The sequence below is a fragment of the Artibeus jamaicensis genome, unplaced genomic scaffold, assembly GCF_021234435.1.
Source record: "Artibeus jamaicensis isolate MK-2021 breed Jamaican fruit bat unplaced genomic scaffold, CSHL_Jam_final contig_588, whole genome shotgun sequence".
Classification (NCBI taxonomy): Eukaryota; Metazoa; Chordata; class Mammalia; order Chiroptera; family Phyllostomidae; genus Artibeus; species Artibeus jamaicensis.
Genome location: NW_026521895.1, coordinates 1,529,249 through 1,555,228, shown reverse-complemented (window position 1 = coordinate 1,555,228; position 25,980 = coordinate 1,529,249). Strand labels below are relative to the sequence as shown.

Genomic DNA, 25,980 nt, shown 5'->3' with positions numbered 1-25,980 from the left:
ACCTTCTTCTTTCTTGTCCTTATGTCTTTGCCATAGCTTTAGAAGGACATAGATTTGTCGTTGTCTAAGGAACATCATTTTTGGAGTGTTAGGAATTCCCCAACCCAACTGTTTTTATTGTTAAATGTCCATACTGCCTTAAACCCCACTTTTAAGATTTACTTCTTCGGGGTAAAAAAGAATACATTCTACCAGATGCAGATATTCTATAGGGTGGTAGGAGAATAATATTGAATTAAATGCCAGTTTTAACATCTAGTTTAAATAGAAGGATGCTGGGAAGGGAAGACAGTGTGGATAGAGGGAAGACATCCAGAAGAGGAACCAAGAACAGATGTTACCTACTTCATCATTTTATAAAAAGAGCAGTATGTGCATGCATAAGTGTGGTTGTATGAGTGTATGTGTGTGTGTGTGCAGTATGAGACAGGGATAGAATAGAGGTGTAAAAAATGAACAGCTAATCTGACTCTGTCACTGCCATGTGTACATTGTCTTATTTAATGTGCCCAGTGATCATGGACTATTTTTCCCATTTCAGTGGACTCAGAACCTGAAACACAGAGAAGTTAAGTGACTAGCCCAAAAGACAGAAGTAGCTTCTCAGTCAGGTTAGGCTAGGGTTTGCTGATACAACAACCCCCAAATTTCAAAAGTTTAAAGTTGCAAATATTTATTTATTATATACACACGTCCATCACAGATTGGCTATTGGCTCTACTTGGTATGTTCTTTCTCCAAAGCTCAGACTAATGGACCAGCAACCCTCTTCCTTTTCCTTCAATGTCAATGTGGCAAAGAGAAAAGAGACTTCTACTCTAGCCATTAACTTCTACCTGAAAGTTACTTGTCACTTTCTCTTAAAATCCTTGGCCAGAACTAATCACATGGCTCTTCCTTGTGCCATACTAGATGGGGAAATTCATTCCCAATATATGCTAGGAAGGCATAAGGCTAGAAATATTGTATTTCTGGAGCTGTACAAATAACTGTCCGAAGAAATGAATAAATAAATCAGGATTTGAACCCAATTTGCTTGGCTCTAATACCCAGTCTGTCTTTCACATTGTGCTTGCCTGCTCCCTGCTGCCTCATATTCACTTCTCTACAAGAGGCAAAATTCTTACAAGAACAGTATTTCCTCTCTCTGCATAAGCTGGTGGTGCTAAGATAGAAAAATGAATGTCCTAAGTGTTCAGATGGTTCTTCTGCAGAGAAAACATGACGAACTTGGGTTAGTGCTTTAGCTAGTCATCATGCTGTTCTCTGAAAGATCCCAAGCTTTCTTAGGTACCTCGGTCCCCCGGGGGAAGGTTGCCACATTAAGCCTCACAGGAACCACCCATATTCTGTCAGATTCAAGAAAGCTAAAGCTGCAAATATTTATGTTTTGGGGGGAGATGCGCCAAAGACCACATTGCCCTGGGAGAATTCACCTCATGGATCCTGTTAGTGCCAAAGGGAGCTCACTTTAGAAGGGCCCCCCTGGAGAGGTGTTTTAGAGGAGTACCATTTGCAGAAGCAACACTTTTCAGTCCTCTCCAGGAAGCAAATACACTTCTCAGAAATAAAGGCATTTCCAAGCACATTCTTAATAATGTGGGCATTTGTGAAGCTTATACATTTTTAAAGGAGGCCCCTCCACTGCACTGTGTCCCTGATGAGGCACACGGGGGAAGCTAAGAGGGAAGCAGTGGTCTTCCTGCTGAACCTTGATTCATTTACATAAGACACAGAACACACACACACACACATATTTTCTTTTTTCTAAAGCTAGAGAAGAGTCAACTAGATTAAGACTCTTACTGCTTTTGTGGCAGGTTCTGTTTTTTCTTCCAAGTTTTCTCAGACCACAGAGCCGCAGCCTCTCTCCGGAAGGACATCTATACACCCCTGCAGCACATCTGCACTCACTAGTTCAGCTGCTTTCCTAAGCAGTTGATTCCATGTGCTCATAGACACTTGCATCATGGAAATTTGTGATTTGTGATATTCCCCTTACCATGTCACTTTAGCCATAAACACTAGGAGGTTTGTGGAAGAGGTACACATAGACACAGTTATGCACACACATTTACATGCATTTAAACATATACACACATATACAGAATACTGACATGCTTAATTTTTAAAAAAAATCTATCATCAGTATTGAATTTGAATGAAAGACTCCTTGGGCCAGATATATTTGTAGTCCCAAGACATTTAAATCATGCATACATATATAAATAACTATATAAACTCCTTTCTATATGCCAAGTTTCAGTTTGGAGCTCATTTCTATGTTATAAATCTCAGCATATTGGATTTTGTTGCCTTCATTACAATAACATTATCCCTTTCAATACTCATAGGTGCCTCCCTGAGAGGGCCCTCCTTGATAATAATTTAGCAGTGGATTCTTTCTTATTAATTAAATGCATATTTTTACTAGTGATGGTAGATTTGGATTTTGTGGGCCAAATTTGAGAATGAATGATTGTAATTCTTGTTAGACTCCATGTTCCAGGAGGGCAGGGTTCATATCTGGGTTGTTTATTTTGTATCTCCAGTGCCTTGCACAGTACATGCCGCAGAATAGAAACTCAATAGTATATGTGCTGGTCAGGTGGCTCAGTTCGTTGGAGCATCATCCCACACACCAAAAGGTTACAGGTTTGATTCCCAGTAGGGCACATATTTAACCTGAGAGTTCAGTCCCTGGCTGGGGAGCCTACAACAAGCCACTGACCAATGTTTCTCTTTTACACTGACGTTTCTCTCTCTCTCTGCCTCTCTCTCCCTCCCCCTTCCCCAGCCCTTTCTTTCTCTCTAAAATTAATGGAAATATTCTCAGATGAGGATTAAAAAATTAGTGTATGTTGCGAAACATCTTTCTGATAAGGTTTATTTAATAATATAGTAATTAAATTATTTTAATCAGAACTGTGCTATTAATTCATTAGTTTTCAAGAAAACAATTTTATTTTCATGCTCTGATTATTGAGTCTAAAACTTCATAGCCCCCTCTAATATTGTATGTAAAAACAAAACAAAAATATTTTTCTTTGAAAAACCAAAGTGTATTAAGGATGTTAATACTCAGAGTATTAATACTTGGCATTTGGCAGTAGGAGAGAGAATGGATGATAGTGAATGGGTGGGAGGGAAAGAAAAATGGAGGGTGGAAAGGAGGACAATGACATACATGTCTGACACAAATCCTACAAAAATGTACAACTAATCACCATAATTTTATGACTAGTCTTCAAACCCTAGTATTCATTAGTGTATTCTTGACTTTATAGACAATTCCACTATAATTATTTATACATCTGAGGGCGACACGTGCCATTCATACCTAAACACAGACTAATAGATGTAGGTAAACAGAACAGTCATTAGAAATGGTAAGTATGTCAGCACCATTTGCTCTGGTACCATAGTTAGCAGGAGAGTTTAGTGATACATTCATTGCCAGAAATTTAGTTTGGCTTTAAATAAATGTGTGTGTTTAAAGTGTAATAATGGAAGGGGTGAGAAAAACAGTGAGAGGCTTGGACTTGTGGGGCTCTTCAATCCCAGTCTATCATGACCAGGGTGAAGTGGGGAGAGTCTAAAATACTGATGCATTTTTCCAAAGCTATATATAGTTAGCTAATTCAGAATATGAAAAAATTTTTAAATGTCATTGCTATAATATCAAGAGAAAGCTGAAATTTTGGAACTTTCTCTAACTTTTTTTTAAAAAAGTTTTACGTTCTTTATAACTTTTAAAATAATCTTTATATATGATTACTTATATTTTTAACTTAGAGATTAATTGCAATAATGATTAATCTTAATCTTTAACCTTAATTGCCATGATTTTAAGCCATTAAGATTAAAAGATGTACTATTTAAAATTAAAATTTGATTAAGGATTGTGATGAGTTCACTTCTTGCCCCGATTTGTGTCCACCCTGATATCCGTTTGGGTTTACTGTCTTCCTACTGAACTTTGTCTTTCCTTCTCAGCTTCCCTGAGCTGGGTGGGACACACTGAGATGTGAGAGGATGCATGAAGAACTGTCTTCTCTGGATAATTTTTCCCTCACTCTCTTCTGCCTGGTGATGCCAAAGACCCAACTCTGTGACTCATCCTGGTTTTCATACAAGCCACAAACAAAATTCCTCATGTTCATCGAAACTTAAGTATAAATGAATCTTTAGAGTGGGGCTTATTGAATTCTTTTTCTACCTCATGGGACTATAGCAAAAGAACTAAAATTTAGCTAGCATTTTATAACCCATGTATTGAGGACAGTTAAAGATGCTCTGTCCGACCAAATTTGGGTTAGAAAAAGAAAGCATGGAAACACTGCCCAAAGCCTTCTTTGTTCAGGAAAATTCCAGGGACGCCATGAGTCCTGCCAGGGCTCTCCCGTGACAGGCAGCGCCTGTGGGGGATTTGAGCTCACCAAGCTCAGGAAATAGTTCCAGAAAGCTCACTGGAGTTCAGATTTTTTTTTCAATTAACTGAAGTGAACAATTGTGTTCTCTACCCATTGTCCAGACTGCTGCTCAGACCCATGCCCTGCTGGGGTGGGCATCTCCTCAGGGATGGGCAATATTTGGCACTCAGTAAATAATTTCCGAATCAAATCACTTGCTGAATGAGTGTTTCTCTTGAATCTTGCAAAATGAATCTCTTAGAGATTTTTGTACAGTTATTTATTTCTATGGGAAGTGAGAATGTTACCTGGAGTTTCAGGACTGCAGATGACCTAGAAAGAACCTTTATTTCATGTACTCTCTTTCAAGGATTTTTTTTGTACCCATTCCAGACAGGAGAGAATTTGTCCTCCATTAAAGATCTTTCCAGAGGGAATTCACAACTTCCCATTAAAATGTTTGACAACTCTCCCCGCCCTGAAAGTCTGCTTATCTGTAGTGTAAACTCCTTCTGTTGTTGGGTTGAACGGTCAGATCAGCCACAATCCACGCTGTGTAATTAGACTTCTTCTGTTTTCTGTGTAGTCGCATTCCCAAGCTTTTGCAATTTTCTTTTCAAGATAAAAGCTCTTTTTAAAATCCTTTATTTTAGTTTTTCTACACTCCATCTAACTGAAGCTACTTCTGTCTTCTTTTGTGGGAGAAAATATGCTAATATTGAAAGACTGCTGGTAAATTTTTGTATTTGAAGGGCTTTTATAAGCTCATGGATTTCTTCATCAGGTTTTTCAACTCTCTTCTCTTTAAAGTTAATAAACTAGTTCCTGGAGAGTTTGGAAGAGGAACATGGCATGTCTGAAATGGTATGACTTACAGTATATGCCTAGGGGGAAAAGGTTTAAAAAGAAAAAGGAAATGACATAAAAATGGAACAAATTCTTTCCCCGTTTAGGGACAGAGCTGCTTTTTTCTCCCAGTGGATGTATAGTATATTATTTAAGAATGAGCATTATGCTTTTGGCTCACATTCCATTTGGAACACACACAGTTTGATGGTTTCCTTGGCTTATTGTTGTATATGTGGCTATCTATTTTTAATACATTGCTTTTGTCCTTCTTCTTTTGTACATTGCTTGCTTACATCTGTTGTTATGAAAACTGACATAAAGTTTTTAAACATATGAGAGAAGTGAGGGAGAAAGAGATGGTAAGAGAAGCACCTCAAAAAACGTGAGGTGGAGGAAGAGGAGCAAAGTCACTGGAAGCAAACCAAAAGCAGCCTCTGCATGGTGGGCGGAGGGGGGGCCTGAACAGGGGTCCACAGTCAGAGGAAAAACAATGGCAGAAGGCTGCATAAAGCATTTCTAAGTGAGGAGAAGCACAGTGCGTTTCCTACCAAATTTTTAAACTTCTGAAGCTGGAGTTTTTCAAACTTGTGAAATGAGAATTACACCCACCTTGAAAGGTTACTAGGATTCAACGAGGTAATGTATGTAAGGGGTCAGCCCTGTGTTCAGTAAACAGTATGAGCTTAATACATAATATGGAACCAGAGGTGGACCAACTATAGCCTGGAGGTCAAATTCAGTCTGCAGCCTGATTTTTAAATAAAGCTTTATTGAAACATAGCCAGAAGCATTCATTTATTAGAATGCAGCCAGAAGCATTCATTTATGTATTGTCTATGGCTGTTTTTATACAATAATAGCAGAGTTGAATAGTATCAACAGTAGCCATATGACCTGTATGTCTAAACTAATTTACTAGCCAGTTCTTCACAGAAGATGCTTACCAGTCCCTGGTATAAAGAATAGCTATTATGGCAACACTTTAGTAACATACGTTATTCTACAGACTTGAATGACTTTCCAATTCAATTTTATGTCTGTTACATTATAATAATACCTGTTCACTATTTTTTTTGCCCAAGGTTCTTGGGTTTTTTGTTTTCGTTATTTTGTAATAACACAAAATCTGCTTGTTTGCTGCCTTTTGAAAGTAGCATAAATGGTTAATTGGTCCATTTCACCACCAGGTGGCCTCCTATCCTCTATTGTGCTCCTGGGACCGAAGGGAAGCAGAAAGTGATCTAACGCACTTCTTTCCACTCCGGCTGTTTCTCTGCTCCTGGCCCTTCTCTGGTGGCTCCTCTGCTCTGAAACGGCTCTATGAGCCCTGCATTTTGTGTTTGGTCCTGAAACAGAAATGCACAGTGACCCTCTTAGAAAATGAATTATAAATCAGAGAAGCAGTTAAAACAGTAAAAACAAAATTAAAATAGTGAAATGCATACCCATACATACACACACATATATCAAAGTGGGTTAAAAAAAAAAAAAGCTTGGCTCTCACTCCTAGAGCTTCACCATGACCGAGTCCCACTCTTACAGGCATACCAGCAGGATTAGCTGATCTTGAAGCCTCCTCCAGAAAGACAAAGGCCGTTGCCACTCAGATCTCCGTATGTTAATTTCTCTGGAAGAGCATGGAGGGACTTCATCTCGGTGCCCCTGTTCCTTTATGTTATTTCATTCTTTAGATCCCCCTTTCAGTTTTCTTTGATCTTATTTTTTAAGCTTCGCAAAAGACCAGTGTTAGCGGAAAAAGATTGTAAATGCTTGTTAGAAAGCACCAGAGTCAGAGGCTGGATTCTCCTTGGACGGTGACTCACTCTCTCTTCCTTCTCTGCACTTACACCGTGAGGGGGGTGGACAGGACGGCCCGAAGGTCCACTCCCCTTGTTCTCTCTTTGGTGAAAAATCAAAGATTGTTTTTATGAGTAATTGATTTTGCCTGCAAACAGTCTGGCAAAATCAGAATTTTAGGAATTCAATTTCAAAGCCTAAGGAAACAAACATATGAGTGTGTGTATATTTACACTTATATTTATATTTATTTATTTATATGGAAAGCTACAGAAAAACTGTAATTTCTGAATGTCACGTTGTTTGGGCTTTGTTTTAGGTAGTAATCCTAAAAATATATTTTATCGGCCTTCTTTGACCCCTTTTTTTCCATTTTACTTTTATTCAGTGGTAGATGACTGTTCATTTGAATTCTTAACAGTGTCTTTTGCTAAATCTGTCACGGAAGTTCAGTTTTCTCTTTGACGTCTTGTTTTCCACACATTTTAATTTTCCTAGTTTTTTCTTTACCAAATGCTCCTCAAGTTTCTTTACAGTTTAAAACAGGTATATTCACTTACATTTCCACTGAAAAGGGGTCATTTCATATCATATGAACAAACTGTTCTTACTTTCGGCTTGCGTTCCAGTATGTGTACAGCACTGGTTTGTGTTCGAATTGTCACATTGGCTGTCATGGCAAACTCGGCTGAAGGCATTTAGCTGTCTATGGGGAAAAGACCGTAAAGGCCTCTCGGGCATTTTGGTGAGGCACAGGCTTACATTTGAAATCAAAGTGTATCCTGGGAGACCTAGTAACAGTCAATCACACTAATTCCAAATTCCCTATTGGAGCTACTTCTCTGGAGAGCTATCTAGTTAAAGGCAGATTCATGTTTGCTTGGGGAAAGATTAACTTAAAGTTTTTTTCCACTTTTCAAACTACACTAATTAGAATCAAAACCAGCTAACACTTCCTGGGTGTCTTAGCACAAAGAGGTTTCCTACCTTAGTTCTCTTTTCTCACGTATACTTTTTAAAATTATGTATGTCCATGTGTTCTGATACATATGTTAGGAATTAATGGTCTAATACATCAACCTTTACTTTAAAAGTAAAAAAGAATAAGGAATGTTTCTGTCTGGTATTAGTGACTATGAAGATGAGGCAATAAACATTTGTTAAGTGTTACTATAAGCTATAGAGAACAAAATAAAAGGAAGGTTATCCTTTTCCTTAAGTAATTTATAATTCATTTAGAAAAATAAAACCAAAAAACATGAAATAATAACAAAGAGCACATTGTGTAGTATAAGAATATAACTGCTGTTTTTAGAATGTCTTCATAGAAGAAATGAGATTGGAATTGGGGCTTTACTAAACAGAATGTAAGTAAGTGGAATGGAGGTAGGTGTATTACAGAAGAATGCATTAGGGGGGAACCCACCCTCAGATCTAGAGATTAGTTTGGCGTGCTCCTAGGACTTCACCGAAATCAGGCGGACACCCCGGGGTGGGGTGGGGCAGCGAAGCAATGCCACATCTGACGAGCGTGTAGCCACGTGTTTGGTGAAAGGCAAGAAAGGGGCAAGGGTTTTTTTTTCTTTTCTATTGAATAGTGAATCTGAGATTCATTGTTTTATTTAGTGAAAAGAAGTTATACACATAAATATACAAACTAGTAGCATTAAAAAGATGAGAAAAGGTGTGCCAAAAGTCTTACGGTCTGAGCATGCAACATTTGGATGAAGTTTGAACAAACACTTGTACATAATGCTTATTATGTAGAAGGAATTGTTCCAGAATCTTCACATATATTAGCACATTTGGTCCTCACAGCAAATTTGTGAAATAAGTATTAACATTAACCCCAGATGAGCAGCCAAGGCACAGGGAATTGTGCAGCTAGTGAACAATGCAAACACAGTTTTGTTTTGTTTTTCCTTAAGGGACAAACTGATTCCAGGCATGTATTTTCATTTGATTATTTATTTATTTATTTATTTATTTATTTATCTACCTACTTGTTTGTTGGTTTGCTTTTTCAATCTCATTGATTCACAAGGTAAAATGTTTAGCATGAGTCCTTTTTTTGTCACAATGTTTATAAAAGTTTTATATATATAGGTTTTGAGACATAGTATATTAGTATTACAATACCAACATGTTCCTTCTTCCCTTTATTAAGGGTAGAGAAAATAGTAACACCTTACTGATATATTTTCTAAAAGATGGAAAATATATATCTATTATATATGTACTACTTATGTATATCATCTATAGTTCCTCTTGAATGTGACTTATTTTACACTTTTACTTATTTTACAAAACCTTATTTCTATGATGATAAAAACAAATGGAAAGTTTGCAGGCTTGCTTGCAAATGGGTAACAAATCAAAAAATTCTATTACATATTTGTGTTTTGAAATTAAAGACTTGTTTTAAATGCTGCATTTACCTTGAGATCTGAAACACGATCTAATTAATCATTAAAATACCTGTGGTGCATAAGTGGTGAGTATGTCATTAACAGTATTCTACGGATGGGATGGCCGCAGAAATAGGAAATGCCTTCCCTCAGATCATGTAGCAAGCTGCCCATAGAGCAAAGGCAGAAATAAGAAGGGAAAGATGGTACAGGTGAAGGGGCTCCCCATCAGTGATGCTTAGGGAACATTCTCAAAGTCCAAGTTTTAGCTGCCTATTTCTTCTTGAGAGATTATCTGTTGTTTTGGCAATAAACTATGTTAAATGGCCACATCCAGGTTCTTCTGCCTCTTTTTGTTCCTCTTCGTGAATGTTTGTAGCCCTTACTCAGCTTTTTAAGTCATCATTATGATATTCTCTCATCTGATTATTTCAGGGAAGCAATTAACTGAAGACCTCTGTCAGTGTGATTTCCTTCCTCTTCTACACTCTTTATTTTTACGTAGTTTTTGTGACTTATTTTGTATACACTAGGAATGGTTTGTAATTTCCCCTATCTACTTATTACTTTCTCCCCCTCCATCTGTGCTTTTCCACCACATTGTTCTCTAAATTTTCACTCCTTCCATGCCCTCACTTTATCACTCTTGGGATTGGAAACCCACACACACATTCACAGCTTCTCTTTAATGAAATTCACCTAGTAAAGTTTCTTGAACGTTAATGGTCAACTCCCTTCCTTAGCTTAAAAAATGTGCTCAGCAGTTATCATAACCCAGATTTGCTCTTTTTAGTCTTAGTTTATAGTAATAATTTTTTTGCCTGTACCCTACAGCTTCTTTAAACTGCACTGTTATTCTTCTGAATGGCCTGCATCACTATTGATGAAAACTCTCCTATCTGATCTTTTAGGCTCAACCTCAAGCTATTAAAAAATCTATTGAAGTTTGGAGGATGAGTCTACACCAACATGAATCTGGCTATTGAAGCCACGAGGTTGGGGTTTTTAAGTGTGTTTTGACCATTCCAAAGTCATTCTGAATGACATTCTTGACCTTATTTATATTATACTCCCAGGGGCCACCAATTTCCTCAGACTCCTGGACTGACATACAAAGATGTATTTTTAAGAATTAAAGTTAGCATGGCCTGGAAAACTAAACTGAAATTCCTCCTAAAAATTCCATTTCTGGGTTTTAGCACTATCTTACTGACCTTGGGCAAGTCACTTAGCTTCTATGTATCAATTTTTAATCTGTGAGACAGAAGTGGTAATGCTAACTTTCCCTATGGGCTTGCCATCGGAGAACAAGAAAGAGAACAATCCATTGACATGACAGTCAAGCTTTCTGAGGTGGGAGTAACAAACAGGGCTTAACGCTTAAAGCCTGAGATCTCTAACATTCATTTTCTTAACATCCTTCTCTTGTAAATATGGACATGTACCCCAAAGGAAAAAAAAAGAGAGAGAGAGAGTGGAAGAGAAAGATTTTAAATTCTGTAGCAGACTGGAGTTGGAGTTGGAAATTGGGCCCAGCCTTTTGCATTCTGATCAAATGTTATCACTATGAGAAAACACTGAACTTATAAAAGGTGTCCTTAAATATTTAAAGAGCTGCTGTCACCTTTCTCTTTCCTTTGATACATTTTATAGAAGCTTTTCTTATGTTAACCATTCCTTGCCATGAGAAACAATTAATTTTGTTCATAGTTTCTACGTAAAAGTTGAGAGTGATATTTCTGCTTCCACCGAGTATGTTTTTCACTGAGCATGAAATTCAAAGATAAATAAGGCAGTCACATACTACTCATTTCTGTGTACTAAAACTAGATCTAGTATATATTGCAACAGCTGGTACACATTCACCTGGTCTTTCTTTGGGGAGAATTCAAATGCTTAAACATATCCCAACTACCTTATACACCCATAATGCTAAGAGTTACAGTGGATAAAGGGTAAACAACCCTGACCTTAAGCACTCCGTTGCAGGGCTTATAATCTAACTCTGAAACCACATGCATCCTCATCTGATACCCTCAAACAGTAGCCTAAAGGTATCAAACACATGGATATACAAGGATATAGGTAGTCACCAAGAAAAACCCATGGCATTATGGATCTGTTAAGGTTATACATGTGAAAACCCTTTGAAAAGTTACTAACACCCTACAAATAAAAAGTCATGATGTGAATGCATAAAGGTATGATAGCATTTCCAGTCTGTTTGGGGGGCAGACAACCTTGGGAATGCTTTGACTGGCTCTGTCTAAAATACCTATCACATAGTGAGTTCTGGATTTGCTCCTCAATGCTTAAGTCCGTAGTCCCTTAGGAATGTCCGTTTGCACTAAACTTGAAAGGGTAGTTTTTGATGATGACAATGAGGGGGATAGAGCTTTCAGCCTTTGTTTCAGCCACTGATTCTCATAGATTTCCAAAGTAACCATGTTCTGTAGCAGTGTTTTTTTTGGGTAAATGATAAAATGGCTACAGTGCTCTACCTCTCACTTTTCTTGTTATCCTTAAAGAGAAAGCAAAATACTCTCTTTGAAGAAATATCACCAACACAGTTCATACAAGAAATGTATAGTCTCTTCCTTATGAAATTAATTTGGCATTAGTTTTGAGGTGTGCAACGTCTTGGCAACTACTTTGGTTTAAAACTCTATGCGACTTGGGAAAAGCACGTTTCAGAATGTTTAATTCAGTGATACAAAAGGCACTAATGAAATATGCATGTATGAATTTTATATCATATTAGTTCCCTCTTTCTTGAAATCTGAATAAAAGCCAAACATCTGGATTACGTTCGAAAAGCCTGAATTTTCAATTTTCAGAGAGATTCAATCTATTTTGACATTGCACACTTAGCCTTAACATTTACAGTGTGCTATTAACATTACTTGCAATTGTAAAAAAAAAATCTAGATTTAAACAAACTTGGTGCCTCCTAATGCTAAAAATATATCTATATTTGAAATGGCTGCTGCTGCACAATCGTATACATCCATAGTTTAGGCTTCATCAGCATTTCTGTGATAAATACTTCCATCGAACAGTCCTGTAATTCAGCCATAGAGATAATGGGTAAGCTTTTATATATAAATTCTCCCATGGTTGTATATTAAAACAACAAATAGCACTTCATGTATCATTTAGGTTGAGAAGCTATTCATTGACATAGTGTTTTCTGAAGGCCTCCAATATTCAAGGTGCTCTGTGGTTGACCAAAAACAGAACAGCCGTTATCCATTGAGAATTTATTCTTCAAATTTATGACAAATAACAAGATTTCAATTTTTATAGATATTTGGATATATTTGGGAAGCTAGACTAAAGGCAAGTGAATCTTTATGCTCCTAATTTAGGGAAGTAAATATGGTATTAATGCTTTATCTCAGCGATTTTCAACCTGTTTCATTTCATGACACACAAAAACTAATTGCTAAAATTATACAACACATCAAGAAATGTATTTTTTGCTGATCTCACCAAAACAATAGGTATCATTTCCATTCATTCACACTGGATGGCTATTGCTGCGTTGGCTGTTGTAATTTTTTTTATTTCATAACCTAGGGGAAAAGAGTTCAGCGCCCCTGACTAAACAGTCAGCTGTTGCATCTTTTAAAAGTTCTTGTGGCCCACCTGTGTGCTGCAGCCCATCGGTTGAAAATCCCTGCTTCTTCTCCTTGTCATGCTTTGTTTATTTAAGATGTACCTGGTCAGCACTGGCTGGCATAGCTCAGTGGATTGAGCAAGGGCCTGCGAACCAGAGTATCGCAGTTCGATTCCCAGTCAGGGCACATGCCTGGGTTGCAGGCTAGTTCCTGGCAGGGGACGCATGAGAGGCAGCCACACATTGATGTTTCTCTCCCACTCTTTCTCCTTCCCTTCCCCTCTCTCGAAAAATAAATAAAGAAAATATTTAAAAAAAAAAGATGTACCTGGTCAATGAGTTTTAGGAGGCGAGTCAGGAAGTTCTATGATTACATGAGAGATCAAGAAGACAGACGAATGTAACATTGTGTTTGAAGTTGACATAATGGTAAGCCTTCAGTGACCTTCCACTTACTACATTTAAGTTTTTACAAGATTTCTTGTAGCATATACTAGGTGAATCTCATTCTTCTGTGATATGCAGAACAGCTAAAGACAGGAATTTCCTTTTCTCTGCCTATTTTGTTGCATTTTTAAAAATCCATTAAATTATATAGTAGTGCCCAAGTAAACAAAAATAAATGTTTTAAGAGGCATTTGTTTAGTTTGGCAGATGAGATGCAAAAAGAAATGATGCTCTTAAACTGGAGACTTTTTAAAGGAGAAAACCAAGTTTCATTACATTAATTGCTGCTGCTCATGTCTTTTTTCTATTCTACATTTCATACCCTAACAGATATTACATAATTGCACAACTATTCTTACTATGTGCTGACATGACATTACGACAGCCCTGGTACGGTGCATCATAATGAAACCGTAATTAGAACAGTCATGATGTACTATGGCAATGATCCACATTGTCACTGAAGTGCATTGGAATGCACAGAAAACCATTGAGATGTGCAGATCTTGACATAATACAGCACAGCCATGAAGTTTCCTGGCACGGAGGAGAAATTGCCGTTATGCCCACACTGCTGGCAGGAAGGGTGTTAACACATTTCTTAGGTATCTGGGAGCAAACGTTCTATGTCGATGGGAGAAATTTTTTCTGAGAGTCGTTTGTGAAGTTCACATCTTTAAAACAATCTACCTGTAGGACCTTGTTGAAGTACGGGCTAAACTGCATAAATTCTATAGTGGAAGTTTCCTATAAAATAATTATAGCCAAAATTCAATGAAATACTTTCCTAAAGTGGGACAGATTGAAGGTTATTTGAGAATTTTTAGTTAACCTTTCTTTTTCTTTTTACTCTCTGTGTCCTATCTTGAGTTTTCTTTTTTTTTCCCTATCTTGAGTTTAAATTGTAAAGCTTGCATTTTATGTGGTTATGTCTTTGCTTTATTTTTGTTCTCCTAGGTTTTTCTGCATAAGAATCTCATATTTGAGTCTTATTCCAGAAGAGACAGCTTCTCCTTAAATTGGTGTTTTTTGGTCTTGGCATTTCTTTAATAATGTGATCAGTATCGCTCCTCTGGTGAATGTGGGCCTACAGAAGCCCAATTTCTAAAACAGACAACTTTAGACCCCATCTTCTAGGCCAATCCTCACTCAATACCTCTTCAACCCATGAAATATCCCAACCATGCAGACTCTTGGTTTCTGCTAAATACCTCTGGTGAATGGGAATTCACTGTTGCCCAAGCTACATTCCTATGTCCAGTCTTTGATCCTATGCTTGACCTCTGAGGTTAAAGAGTCATACTTTCTGTGTAAATGTCCTCTAAACATTTGAAGTCTGCTAACATAACCTTTCCTTTCTTCTCTCATCTTCAACTCTTATTTACTCCTTTGCTGAATACCTCTGCTTCTTCGACAGCTTGCTCCTTGGCGAAGTGTTGAATCTTCTACCTACCTTGAGTGCTCTCCTTTGAACATTTGATAGGTTGTCTAGGTCCCTCCTGAAAAATGAAACCCAACCAGAACCAGGACTGCAGGCTTGGGTGTAGTAAACCATAGTCAAGTTGATTTACCCCCTTACCTTTCTGATTTTTGACTCCATGTTTGTCTCATTCCAGCCCCACAACATATTTCTTTTTTTGTTGTTTCCGTTTTACCTTTCACTGTCTGTTGACTCAATGAACCTAGACAATGGAAGCCTAGTCACCTCCATTCTTTATACAGTTTTTGTATTTTTTTATTTGGGGGGAACAGTTCAATAACTGTTTTTGTATTGCCACATGGAAACAGTTGGCAGAGGTGAGTAGTGTTTGCCCCATTCAGGTGGAAATTGTGTTCTCTTATCCTCCACTGTCCATACTACTTCTTCTTTTCCTTTTATTGTGATCAAATGTTGGTAATCATTACTTTTTTCCCCTTTCACTAGAGAAAATAGCTGTCTCTTTCTTTGACCCTAACAATAGTTAGAAGATGAGAGATTGAAGATGACTAATCTGTGCTCAGTTCAATTCCTCTATATCAGTGGCTAGGTAGCGAGGTGCTGGAGCTGGCTAGTATTGGCTTTTGAGAACTAATTATTAAATATTCAAGAATTTTGTCTGCAAGTAGCAAATATGGGTAGCTTAGAATCTTGGCAACTTGGAATCTACCACAGTGGGAGTATTTACATCAGGGGAATCAGCAAACACTGTAAATCGGGGTTCCTCCCATAGCCCCCAGCCTGTTTACTCCTATTCTACTGCCATATACTACTCATATACTAAGACTCATATACTATACCATAATGACTAAGATGAGCTTAGTATAATGACTAAGATGTCATTATAGACATGTGATTTTAGTATCATCTGGCATTCTGATCAATGTGTCATGTACATATTTTACTTGTATATGTCATTAAGAAAAATATGGAATGAGACTGACCAAAAAGGAGCCCTTGGCATAACATAGCCATTAAGTGGTGATCTTTACATTTGTTCAACAGGTTCTCAGCAAAACTCCTTATACTTCTAAGCTTCTAAGTGATTGAATCCTTTTACTCACTTTAGGCTTATGAAAATCTAATAGAAACACATATATCAGATCCAGGAATTCATATCTTTGCTGTAGGGATTTAAGTCATTAGATTTTGGGTATATGTTCTTAGCAATTTAATTATGTTTAAAATCTGGTTAGGAGGGTAGTAAATAACTGGTATTGCCACAAAATTTCATTGAGAAGGTAATGGGATTGAATTTTTACACAAGTTGACACTCAATTAAAATTTCCATATATCCAAAGAGCTAGCCGGTTCTTGGCCAGGGAGTTAGAACAAATGCCTTCCTCCTAAACTGATCGCTTCAAAACAGGCAAAATGTATAATGAAGTCAAATCAAGACTCAATGCATCAACTCAAATTCGAGTTTGGCTTATCAAATACAGATCAAAAGCAAGAAAGAGGCAAGAGACACCCTTGATATTTCCTGCTTAAATTCCTCTATTTTTTATTGACAGTGGAAGAAAAATAACACATTAAAACCTCCTTACTGTGAATTACTGTCCTAAACCAATAGATCCATGGGGCTTGTTCAGCTAAAAGCCACAACAGACTTTGTAATGCAATGATGTAATCTTGGCTTTGTGTCACTTATATTCAACCTAAAAAAAAAAAACAATTTTCCTGAATAGACAGGCTGACAACAATATTGTTCAGTGTGGGTTTTTATTTGGATTCTTTCCAAATGGTTCACATGCCTTCACAGTAACACATCATGCCTGCTTACATTTTTTTTTTTGCCTGAATTTCAAAGTTTTTCCCTTTTACTAGCTTTCTGTTTTTCTTTTAAGGTCTCAGTTATGTTTGTAAAACTAACCAGCTCCACCACAAAATTAGGATGTATCTTGCAGAGTGCATTCATTTTACTTTTTGCATATTTTTCCCCGAGGTCATGTCAAGGTTAGTTTGAATTCCATCCTACATTAAGACTTCTTTCACAGCTATTTAGCTCGGCAGCCTACTCCCCGCTGGGGTCTGCCCCTTGGGCACGTCAAAGCTTCAGACCTGACAAATCACACACAGATGAAGCTGTACAGTTTTTTAAACAGTTTCATCAGTAACTTTTTTTTCTTTTTCGCCCTCCTCCTTCGGTTGAGATTTTTTTTTCTCTGAATTACCATTTCAGGAATGTTGATTTCTATTGGAGACAGTTTGTTTTCAGAGTTGCAAACTTGCAAAATCATTTATTTTACAGTACATCAGACTGATAGTCTTCTAGTCACCACGATTATAGATTGAGACACCCACAGAGTATTCCTGATCATTGTAACTGTAATTCTGTTATAAAAGTCTATTTGTAGCAGGAAGGTTAGTTTGGGAAAGGTGGCTGTATCACAGAGCCTACCAGAATGAAAAAAAAAAGTCAAGCATAAAAATGCCTCGAGTTTATAACATGTTATGCCTGGGGCCTGGAGATGTTTCTCAAATGGTTACTAATATACTCTTATCAGTATTTTAGCAAATTGTGAAACTACTGGTGCAACTCCATTTCCTGTTTAATTGGTGAAATTTAAATGGTTGGCTGCTAATTAGTGTATTAGCAAACAATATCCCCTTTACAGGCTTAAGTAAATCAGGATTTTTCTTTAAAGCAGCTCACTATCCTTATTTTTGTATAATGAAAAATATTGACTGCCACAAAATTGCTAGGTCCACTGAAGAGATGGTATAATTATTGCTGTATAGTCACTTTGGCAATGTCAAATGATCAGATTACAATTTTTAGTTCTCACACTAGAAAACAGTTATATTTCTTTTTACAAACATAGGCTTTTTCATTATAATACCCGAAGATCTGAACTGCAGACTAAGCAGAAAACTTAGAAGTGAGGGGGAAAATAATATCTGAATGATTCTCCTCTCCTTCATTCTCTTTTACCGTCAGTTCGGTATGTAAGTACCCAGTGAAGAGTTCTATAAAAGGTTGCTTGGTTGAAACTAATTAAACAGGGGTCTAAAAAGAAAAGAAAAGGGGATCAAAGGAATTACATTAGGTGTCAGGATGTTGTTTGGGTACGTTTTATTTAGATTTTTACATTCCAGGAAAAAACCGAATTCTAAAAATGTCAATTTTGTACCATAATTTCATATCTGTGTTATTGTTGCAATGAGATACATGTCAACAGGCAAACCTCTTGAAGAAATCATTTCTGCATTGGCGTATTAACACATTGTGGTGAAAAGAGAGGCTTGTGCTTTTCACGCAGTGCATTTCAGCCTTCAATTAATGTGAAAGCACTACAATGCCTATGCAACTTCTCTTGCCTAGTGGTGCACCATTTATCATTGCAGTTTTACATTGACCTTGACACCCACTTCATTAGAATAAAGATTGTCTACCATTTAGGTTACATTGTTCCTCTGCACAGAGACCCCATGCAAATTTCTGTTCAGATAGAAGAGCTGCGAGGCTGTCAGAGGTCATCTGCATTAAATGATTGCAGCTATTTTCCAACTGCTTCTTTTCATTCTACTCAATTCAGGCTAGGAGGATCAATCAAGTCCTCTGCCTGAAACAGTAGGACTGCTGGGAATATAACTGTTTTTGGTAGTAGTGGGTATGCTCTAAACAGTATTAAATATTTAATATAAACTCATTAAAGACCATGCAAAGGCTTCGGGAAGATATCAGATTTATAGAAAAATGTAAGGGGCTATAGCGCCTTTTAAAAAATAAATAGAAGAATAACAATCAGTTTTATAATTTTAAAGAGTAGCATTACAATAGTTCTTAAGCTTAGTAAATCTTTTCTATAGGAGAATTTTCCTTGTCCTTGACTTGGGTAGAGAAGGGACAAGACAGGAAAGTTTCACCCAGCTGTCTCTTATGCAGTATTTTATGTAAAATTGGCATGAAAAGTTTGCAATTAGCGGTGTTTTTATTTTTGCTTTATAACAATGAATTCTGTGCTGGGTGTTTATTTTAAAAGGCTTAGGTATTTGTTATGTAAAAGAAATGATGGAGAAATAAGTTGCCAGGTTTTCTACTTAAGTTTTCTGAGTGATATAATTGGAATTAAATTATTAATGGGAGATACTTTTAGAAAGATTGTTTTATGATCTTCTATTAGGGAATTTGCAATTCATTTTAATATTTGTAGTTTGATTTATATTAAAGATAATGCAATCTATGTCCAATTAACAATACATGGCCAATGTAATGTGATTTCGAGATCATGCAAATGGAATAAGCTAGAAGAGGGGGGAAAGCTCAATTCTTAACCTCGGATGTAATTTGCTGTGCGAGTTCTGGCAATTTTAAATGACATTGCACTTTTTAATTTTTCCAAAGGCTCAGCAGCAAATTTATCCCAATCAAGAAACCTATTATTAATTTACAAGGACAATTGTAGGAGTCTTTATAATTTCTCTGTGCAATTATTCCCCATAAATTGCTAATGGTAAAACACAAGGAGTCTGCAAGAAATAACGACTATTATTTGTCTTGGGCTTGAACCCCCTTCTTCAGTCCCGGACAACGTCCCGAAGCATTGGTGATACTAGCTCCATGCGAAATATCACCAGCATTGTAAAATGCTGGGCACTGGTGTGCTGAAAAGGGGGCAGCACAAGAGCTGCTGTAAAGGCGACCCTGGCCTCTGGCAGATCCCTGCACTCGGCATGTACAGCTGAGCTGTGGATCCTGGACTTTTGTATAAAGAGATCTTTTGTTCACCACTGAATGGCATTAGGCATGGACTTGCTGAGGGGCCACCATGAAGCCTCACATGAGGAGGGCAAACACTAGCCAGAACACACAGTATCAGAGTCATAGACAGATACGTCCTGCATTTTTGTGCAAAAATGCCTGTTTTCACACATGATTTTGCCAGGAGTTTGGTGTTCTGGTATGTTCCTAGTATATGCTTTCTTGTCGATAGATCGAATACATTTTATTCTCTCAGTGTATTTTTTCTCTCTGTCTGCCTATCATCTATCTCTTGTGTTTTTATGGGAAAGTGGATTATGATGAGTATATTGGTGTTTGAGGTATTACTTTGTAGTGGTGAAGATATTTACATATCTTTATTATTATATCTGTCATTCTAATAACTAGATTATTTTCCCTGCTTTAACGCTTTCTGATATAAAGTCATATAAAGTGCAGTTAAAATATAGTATAAGATGTAAATACTCAAATCCTGAAGATACAGGATCTGACTGCCTTATTCTGATAATGGAGAAAAATCTGTGGTTTAACTTCTGTGTTTCTCATAGCCAAAACTTCACTCTCCACTCAGCAATGTCTCGTCTCTTTTCAGCATAACCCACAGAAGCACCATACAAAAGTCTTACAATGGATGTCTTAATCTCTCTGTGTGCTTTTAGAGCATTATTTTGAATTCCATCATGCTGCCTTTTTTCTTTCCTCTTCTGAAGTTTTATTACAACAGCAGAATTCCCAGGGAGCTTTGGGGGCAAGGTTCACATAATATAGCCCTGAAGTTTTGCTTAGGTGGAATCTATCCCCCAATCCTGGCCATCTTTTGATGATCTTTCTATTTCAAAGAAATTCACTGGGTAGAGTCTTACAGCATTAGCTGTATATAGTTTATTCTTTATTTTATTTTTTATTTACTAGACAGTGAGCATCTATAACCCTTTCATGATGCTTTCTTTCTCTGACCTCACAGTGACAAGGCATCTTGTTCTTTAACATTGAGGGAGGCAGAAAAATGCTCGAGTTGCTCAATGTGTGCCTTCTATACCAGTTTCAAAATGGCTTATTCTTCTGGTTTCCATGGTGACAATTAACACTGTTTCAAGGCATTGTTCCAGTCTCCATTTGGGCAGAATTTTCGGTGTGATTTTTAACAAAAAAAAAAAAAGAAGAAGAAGAAGAAAGAAAGAAAGAAAAAGGTTTTAAGAGGGAAAAAAGCCTTTAGCATAACTGTCAAAAAAGTTATCTCAATCAAGTCTTCATGCATTTCTAATTATATTTACTTCAGAAATCCCTGTTTTTGCTGCCTTGTTTTATAATTCCATTTTGGCATTTGTGCCTTCAAAAAGTAAGCACTGAGTAAGAATTTTCTAAAAAACTTCTTTAATATCTAGTTAAAACAGTTGGGTAGTGTTTGTGGTTATTTTTCGCTGCTTTTAAAGTTTTCTTTATATATTCTATATACACAGAGAAGTGGCATTTAGAATTGGAGGGGCCTGTGTCTTTAATTTAGATCATTCACATATCTATTAGGCTTCATTAGTCAAAATTGAATTGGCCAAGCAAATATACTTAATAATGCAAATATGCCCTTTGAATAGAGTATATATATATTTTTTGACTAGACAGAGAAGTCCACTGCAAGTGCTGTGTGGAAATTAAATACTGGATGCTTATTTACTTTAGCACTAAAAAAAAGCCATCTGACTTTTAACTTTCCTGCTCTCATTTTTGGCTATTGAAGAGTCGTCTGTGTGATGTCCCCAGATGACAGGACACAGTGGAGCAGCCTCTGCTCACTTCATGCTGGAGGTGACATGAATATGAAGATGAAATTATTTGGTCACACAGGATGAAGCAGCCCTACCTGGTGGTTTGACCAGGGCCTGAGAGAGCTGGTGGTTCATTGTCCCTGTCTAATGCTTCTGAAAAGATAGAAGAGCAAAACCGTATTAGCATCAGCAAAAATGTAACCTTTCTGGCATTATTTCATATATAGCGTAAGGCCCTAAACCATATCTGATTCAACTTTCAGAGTGCTTCAAATATGAAATATTTTACCTTAAATTACATGACATTCTGGTAATACCTTTTATACACATGTACCAATACATCTAACTGTTAGCTGGGTTCTCCTCGCTGTTACAGTTTGAAGGCATTGTCCATCAATCACATCTTTCATCCACCTGTTTATACAGTAGGTTACATGGTGACAGAGACAGAGAGCGTACACAAGATGAGTTTTTTAATGTAATAACCTTTTATAATAGCTGTTGCAGTGCCTACTTAGTGTACCACATTTCACAGAGAAATTATGTCTAAAATGCAATTAATTGCTTTTTATATTTTTATTATTATGAGAGTGTCATGTTTATTATTACAAGACTATCGTGTTTATCTAAACTGTTATCTTTCTGGATTGATCTGCTGTGGGGGAACCATTCAAAATTGGGGTAAACAGTGGGGATGAGCTTGTCATAGGTGGAAGTGGTAACTGTCCAGGCTGCTCCCAGGTGGCACAGCCAGAGGACACTCGCTCTCAGTTACTGCCCAAGGTGTGAGCATAAGATTTGAATAGGATTCTTCTGCCTGTCTGAAATGCTGGTTCCCCCAGTATTAGGTCACAGAAATCTTATCAAGTTAATTATGTAAATCTTTGTCAGCAGTATCGTCTTTAGATGGGTTTCTGATTACATAAAGCAGATCTCTTTCTTCTTCAGTCATCGCTGACAATAAAGCACTGTGTAGGTTTCTAGAATGCTTGTTAAATGTTTGGTCCAGAATTCTCGTGTGGACATTGTGTTTTCTAAATGTTGGAGTAACGTGGGCCTGGAAACCATCTGCCATAAGAAAGCACAGTCATAGTTTTCCATGTATCACAGGCCAAATTCTGAAAGAGCGCTAAGGCAACTCTTAATTTTTTTCATTATGCATTTCATGCAATTTTGGGTACTCTGACACCCTGATCAGCATTCATTAATACTATGAAATGCTTTAATCACCTTATTTAAAATATTTTGTTCTGTGATCCACAAATGACTAACATTTGGAGAAGTTTACCTAGTCCATAATGTGCATGTTTTGGGCAAATGAAAGATTAAATAAAGTATGCAAATATTTGCATACAAGAAACAGCAATTTCACACCTTCTTTGTCTTGAAGCTGTTTCCAATTGTATTTAATTTGGGATGTTATATAATATCATGTTTTTAAGGTAAATAAAATCACCCAAGTGCTTGGGTGTGTTTTGATCATGCTGACATGCTATTTTGCACAGACAAAAGCTATTCTTACTAGATCTGATAAAGTGTTCATTTTTGCTCAGTTAGGACAATGAATGAAGCAATATTGTCAAGGACCTCAGTGACCTAACTTTCATGCTTCGGTGAAAGAAATTTTGAGATTACCGTTATTTTTGGAAATGTGCTAAAATCGCAAAATGTGTTTCATATTTTAACCAAAATCTAGTTTTTCTCCTTACAGATGTTTTTATGTGTACATTGTACAACTATAGGCACAGTCATTTATAGCTGTTTATAATATAGGACTTGCTAACTATGAAGTTATCCAAATAGTTGTTTGAAGAGAATCACCATAGTAACTGTCATATTTAGTAGCACCTACATTATCTGTAGCAATATCTTTTAGGAGAAACTCACTTGGTAGTGGGTTGCAATACAATGCATGTTGGGGGAGCGGGTTCTGTAGTCAACTGTGACATTTGAGACCATATTATGGTTGGTATTCAATAAGGAAGCATAGATTTGTAACCATTCTTATTTTAGCTTTTGTTATTCCTTTTTAAAATATATTTTATTGATTATGCTATTACAGTTATCCCAATTTTTCCCCTTTGCCCCCCATCCACCTGGTAACCCCCCTCCCTCTAGCAATCTTCTCCACTTAGTTCATGTCCATAGGCCACGAATATAAGTTCTTTAGTTTGTTCATTTCCTATAGTGTTCTTAACCATCCCCTCTCTGTTGGGTACCTACCAATTACTTCTTAATCCCTGTACCTTTTCTCCCATTCTTCCCTTTCTGCCTCCCAGCTGATAAGCCTCCAAATGATCTCCATTTCTATGATTCTGTTTCTCTTCTGGTTGTTGGCTTAGTTTGTTTTTTAGATTCAGTTGTTGATAGTTGTGAATTTGTTGCCATTTTAATGCTAATTGTTTTGATCTTCTTTTTCTTAAATAAGTCCCTTTAATATTTCATGTATTAATGGCTTTGTGGTGATGAACTCCTTCAGCTTTACCTGGTCTGGGAAGCACTTTATCTGCTTTTCCATTCTAAATGATAGCTTTGCTGGATAGAGTCATCTGGGTTGTAGGTCCTTGCTTTTCATTACTTTGAATACATATTGCCAGCCCTTTCTTGCCTGAAGAAATCAGCTGACAGTCTTAAAAGAAGTCCATTGTAGGTAACTTTTGCTTTTCTCTTGCTGCTTTTAAGATTCTTTCTTTATCTTTATTTTAACCTTTGGCATTTTAATTATAATGTGTTTTGGTGTGTTTCTCTTTGGGTCCAACTTGTTTGGGACTCTATGCTCCCTGTACTTGTATGCCTATTTCCTTCAACAAATTAGGAAAGTTTTCTTTTATTATTTTTTCAAATCAGTTTTCATTTTCTTGCTCTTCCTCTTCTCATTCTGGCACCTCTATGATTCAGATGTTGGTACATTTGGTGATGTCCCAGAGGTTCCTTATACTACCTTTACTTTTAAAAATTCTTTCTTCTTCTTGCTGTTCCGGTTAAATTTCTATTTCTTCCTTATGTTCCAAATTGTGGATTTGAATCCTGGCTTCATCCCCTCCACTGTGGTTCCCTGTAGATTTTTCTTTGTTTCACTTAGTGTAACCTTCATTTCTTCCAGGGTCTTTTTTTATTTTGCTGCCATACTTAATGAGTTTTTTTTTAGCATCCTGATCACCAGCATCTTGACCTCTGTATTTGATAAGTTGGGTATCTCCATTTTGTTTTGTTCTTTTTCTGGGGTTTTGTTCTATTTTTTCATTTGTTCTATTTTTTCATTTGGGTTCTATTTCTTTATCTCCTCAATTTGGCAGCCTCCCTGTGTTTGATTCTGGGTATTAGGTAGAGCTGCTTTGACTCCCTGTCTTAGTAGTGTGGCTGGTTGTAGAAAAGGCACCTGTAAGTTGTGTGGGGTGGAGTCTTAGGTAGTCGCCAGGGTGCGGCAACCCACCTCATTGCTTTGTGGCTTCATGTGGGGGTAGGGCTTGGAGAGGGGACAGTACTGCTGCTTGGCTTCTAGAGGTTTGCCATGCACTTGCTCTGTGCACCTGGCATCCTTCCAGCTGTTGCTCTGATGCTGAATCCCAGAGAAGGTGGGTCTGTGTGTGTTTTAAATCCATGCAGGCCCTTTAAGCAGAGTCTCCTGAAAATCAGCAGTTTCTTCCACTGCCCAACTCCCAGTGGTTTTTACAGCTGGAATTTATGGGGATTTATCCTGCTAGTGCTGGAATCCTGGGCTAGATGGTCTACCCTGGAGCTGGGATTGCTTGCTCCCCAAATACCCTTCCTGATTTTTTATCTACCACAATGTGGGACCACCCAATCCACTGCTGCCACCTCTCTGTGACACACCTCATCTCTGCGCCTCTCTGCTCATCTCCTTCCCTCTCTGCTCGTCTCTGTGTCTCCACCCCTCTTTCCCATCTGGATGAATGTGGCTTCTTTAAATCCTTGATTGTTAGATTTTCATACAGCTCAATTTTCTGATGGTTCTGGGTGTTATCGGTTTGAGGTCTAGTTGTAATTCTGTCTCTGCTTGTGTGAGGAGGTGGAGCATGTTCACCTATACCTCCATCGTGACCGGAAGATTTGTAACCATTGTTAAAGTACTGGTTTTCTTTCCCCTCTCTATATGTACCTCTTCTCCAAGCCTACCTAAAGTTTTTAAGTAAAGGAAAAATGAAAAAATAGGTGAGAATTCAGAGAACTTATAGGATAAGGAGGAAGTCAGTCTTCAGGGATCATTTTATTTGTACCACTCTAAGATTGGGTCTTTGTGGGGCAGAGAAGAGAGATGGACAGCACTCCGGAGCCGAATGTTGACCAAAATTAACTGTAATATTAACTCCCTTTAGAGCATGTATCTTTTTTTTTTACTTAGGTTCCTTTCTTTCTTTCTTTCTTTCTTTCTTTCTTTCTTTCTTTCTTTCTTTCTTTTTTCTATTTTATTTATTTATTTCTAGAGAGAGGGGAAAAGAGGGAGAAAGACAGGGAGTGAAA

The 25,980-nt window shown here is 37.3% G+C and overlaps 1 protein-coding gene across 5 annotated transcripts in view; it reads left to right on the top strand.

Moving 5' to 3' along the window:
- The window catches only part of AKAP6 (A-kinase anchoring protein 6), a 485,646-nt gene that overhangs the window by 375,819 nt on the left and 83,847 nt on the right, over positions 1–25,980 (top strand). The window lies entirely within an intron of this gene.